The sequence below is a fragment of the Palaemon carinicauda genome, chromosome 21, assembly GCF_036898095.1.
Source record: "Palaemon carinicauda isolate YSFRI2023 chromosome 21, ASM3689809v2, whole genome shotgun sequence".
Lineage (NCBI taxonomy): Eukaryota > Metazoa > Arthropoda > Malacostraca > Decapoda > Palaemonidae > Palaemon > Palaemon carinicauda.
The window spans coordinates 117,736,917-117,741,638 of record NC_090745.1 but is presented as its reverse complement, the minus strand read 5'-3'; positions in this window follow the sequence as shown (position 1 = coordinate 117,741,638).

The window sequence follows — 4,722 nt, the reverse complement described above, 5'->3', positions numbered from 1 at the left end:
TATATTGACCTGGTTTAAAATGATTTTCAAAGAAAATATCTTTCCTATAAATCATTTGAAATTTTTTTTTAAATACAAAATCGATAATGACATTTGAGTTACCAATTCGTTATATAATGTCAAGGTGTAATTTTGGATTCTAATAGCAAATGCAGACTTTATAAATTAACACTTGACATTTCAGAACTAATCCTGAAATCATCATTAGTTCAACATTTCTCAAAAGCTGTAGTATTTTCATAGATTTGTATGTTCTATTTTGTTACTGTTCTTAAAATATCTTATTTTGATTGTTCATTATTTCTCTTGTAGTTTATTTATTTCCTTGTTCCCTTTCCTCACTGGACTATTTTTCACTATCGGAGCTCTTGGGCTTATAGCATCCTGCTTTTCCAACTAAGGTTGTAGCTTAGCTTGTAATTATAGATTTGTATGCGCTATTTTCTTTTTCCTATATATGACGACCAATCTAATGGTTGTACTGTTTTTAAAATATTTTATTTTGATTGTTCATTATTTCTGTTGTAGTTTATTTATTACTTGTTTCCTTTCCTCACTGGGTTATTTTCCCCTGTTTGAGCCCTTGGCCATATAGCATCCTGATTTTCCAACTAGGGTTGTAGCTTAGCTTTTGTTTTTCCTATATATGACGACTAATCTAATGTTTTTACTGTTTTTAAGAATATTTTATTTTGATTGTTCATTATTTCTGTTGTAGTTTATTTATTTCTTATTTCCTTTTCTCACTGGGTTATTTTCCCCTGTTTGAGCCCTTGGCCATATAGCATCCTGATTTTCCAACTAGGGTTGTAGCTTAGCTTGTAATAATAGATTTGTATGCTCTATTATGTTTTTCATATATATGATGACTAATCTCATTTTTTTACTGTTTTTAAGATATTTTATTTTGATTGCTCATTATACCTCTCGTAGTTTATTTATTTCCTTGTTCCCTTTCCTCACTGGACTATTTTTCCCTGTTGGACCCCTTGGGCTTATAGCATCCTGCTTTTCCAACTAAGGTTGTAGCTTAGCTTGTAATAATAGATTTGTATGCTCTATTGTCTTTTTCCTATATATGACGACCAATCTAATGTTTTTACTGTTTTTAAAATATTTTATTTTGATTGTTCACTATTTCTGTTATATTTGATTTATTTCCTTTTCTCAGTGGGCCTTATTTCCCCTCTTGGAGCCTTTGGGATTATAGTATCCTACTTTTCCAACCAGGGTTGTGGCTTAGCTTGTAATAATAAAATAATAGTAATAAGAAGAAAAAAAATGTAAAAAATTTCAGTACTTAACACGTTCGCCTTCTGGTGGACATTGAAATATTTGCCAGCCCAAATGCTGCAATAATTTGCATTTCTAATTATATAGTTCTCTTGATTGAGGGTACACTTGGGCACACTATCTTATTTCTCTTTATCTTGTTTTTTTCCTGACGTTTTATAGTTTATGTAAGAAAGATTTATTTCAATGTTGTTACTGTTCTTAAAATATTCTATTTCAATTGTTCATTACTTCTCTTTTAGATTATTTATTTCTTTATTTCTTTTTCCTACTGAGCCATTGTCACTTTTGGGGCCCTTGGGATTATAGCATCCTGCTTTGCCAATTTGGGTTGTAGCTTGGCAAGTGATATTATTATTATTATGATTATTATTATTATTATTATTGTTATTACGATTTTTATTATTATTTTTATTATTTTTATTATTATTATTATTAATATTATTATTATTACTTGCTAAGCTACAACCCTAGCTGCAAAAGCTGGATGCTATAAGCCCAAGGGCTCCAACAAGGAAAATGGCCCAGTGAGGAAAGGAAACGAGGAAAAATAAAATACTTGAAGAATTGTAACAATATTAAAATAAATATTTCCCTATGAACTATAAAAACTAATAATAATAATAATAATAATAATAATAATAATGATAATAATAATAATAATAATAATAATAATAATAATAATAATAATAATAATGCGGGTTGTAAGGGAGAATAACCCGAGTTGCAATAAAGGCCAGCAATCTATGAGAAAAAAAATAATCCTCATAATTTGTGAAGCTTTGTCTGCAATACCTTGCAACATCCAGTATTTCATGAACAGTAATTATAGATTCTTTTGATCCATACAGCCATTGTATTTTATACATTGAAATACTCGAGACCCTCATAGACTGCAATAATTTACAGTATTCATAAGTATTCAAACCCTATCATTTTAATCAAATGTATCATTATTATTATTATTATTATTATTATTATTATTATTATTATTATAATTACTTGCTAAGCTACAATCTTAGTTGGAAAAGGAAGATGCTATAAGCCCAGGGGCCCCAACAGGGAAAAAAAGGTACAGTGAGAAAAGGAAATAAATAAAATATAACAGAAATAGTGAACAATCAAAATAGTCCAGTGAGGAAAGGAAACAAAGAAAAATAATATATTTTTTAAAAAATGACATTTAAATAGATATTTCCTATATAAACTGTGAAAACTTTAACAAAACAAGAGGAAGAGAAACGAGATAGAATAGTGTGCCTGAGTGTACCCTCAAGCAAGAGAACTCTAACCCAAACTTTCATTCAGTGTAGAATTACCTTCATTTAAAAGATTCAAGGACTACTTACATGATAATTTGATATACTGTAACACTTGACAGTTCTTATAATGTAGCACTTAACATTTAATGCCCTTCAACACCTGACAAAGATACACTACATCATTTAACACTCATGCATAACTTTTTGTGTGTGCATATATATTTATATATATATACACACACATATATATATATATATAAATATGTATATATATATATATATATATATATATATATATATATATACATATATATATAATATATATACATACACATATGTATATATATACATATATATATAATATATATATATATATATATATATATATATATATATATATATATATATATATATATATATATATATATATATATATATATATATATATATATATATATATATATATATACAGTATATTTATATAAATATATATATATATGTATCATCTGATATCTGATATCTAACTTATTACTTTCTTAATCTCTGCCACCTACCGCACTCAAAGAATCTTTCCCCATCTATAGAGCCTTGACTATACTGGATCATTACCAGTTCTATACGCCTTCAGCTTTCCGGAATCCAAGGACACCTTCTTTCCCAACGTTATCCCTACAATAAGGGGTCGGTTGCCTGATGCGCTCTCTTCAATGCCATCTATTAAAGAACGCCAGTCAGCTCCAAATCATGCAGACTCTAGTCCTGTGGTCAGGAGAGAGAAAAGTTAATTTACTAATTTAATTTTGTTTGATGCGTTGCTGAAACATAGTATTCTTGACAGTGACAAAATCTCTGACACACTTTAACCCTTTTGCCCCCACCATAAGGTTAAATTTCGAGCACATTTTGCTATATATTGCTCTAACAGGCTTAATTTTTATCCTAGAGAGGTCAAGTTGGTCTCATTCTTTTGGAAAATGTCTGAAGTTTCTCCTAAAACTTATCAAAAATATGTAAAATACATGTAATTAACAGTGTTTTGCAAGAACGTACCGATACGTCCTTTGGGGTGAAAGGGTTAACTTGTTACTGTACGTATCGATTTTGTTAGTGTAAAATGCATGGCAAGTAAAAAGTCTCAATTAAGTATGGTTCAAAATTTATATTCAAATAGTTACATTGCTCTTCTAGGAGAAGGACACTCCAAAAGCAAACCATTGTTCTCTAGTCTTGGGTATTGCCATAGCCTCTGCACTATGGTCTTCCACTGTCTTGGGTTAGAGTTCTCTTGCTTGAGGGTACACTCGGGCACACTATTCTATCTTATTTCCCTCCTTCTTGTGTTGGTAAAGTTTTTATAGTTTATATAGGATATACTATTCTTAAAATGTATAATTTTTCTTTGTTTCCTTTCCTCACTGGGCTGTTTTCCCTGTTTGAGCCCTTGGGATTATAGCATCCTGCTTTTCCAACTAGGATTGTACCATAGGAATTAATAATAATAGGCACTTTGATTGCCGGATTCACCATTAGGATAAGTCGAAACCATGAAAAGTGGACCTCATGTTTATGTGGACAACTTTTCCTTTCTTAAAAGTAAGACAAGTAAGTCACAGACCCAGCTGACTGATGAACATTAAGCTCATGATCTCACTGTTGAAATATCGAATATTCTCAAGTTTCTATCCACTTCTTAAAGGAATCCAGAGAAAAGTGTCACATTAAGTGTACTAATAAGAGATCCCAATCAAGCTCAAAATCTTATAACTTCACTGTTCTATGGCCCAAACATATGGGAATTCATTTCAGAATTAAATGTAATATCAATTTTAAAGAATGATTTTTGAAAGTTAGTAAGGGAATATCAATTTAAAAATTCTCTTTACGTTTTGAAATGTGTAATTATATATGTATATTTATATATGTATATGTGTATATATATATACACACACACACACATATATATATATATATATATATATATATATATATATGTATATATATATATTTATGTATATATATTATATTTACGTATGTTTATGTATTTTTGTGTGTGTATATATATATATATACATATATATATATATATATATATATATATATATATGTATATATATAATATATATATATATGTGTGTATATATATATATGTATATATATATATATATAT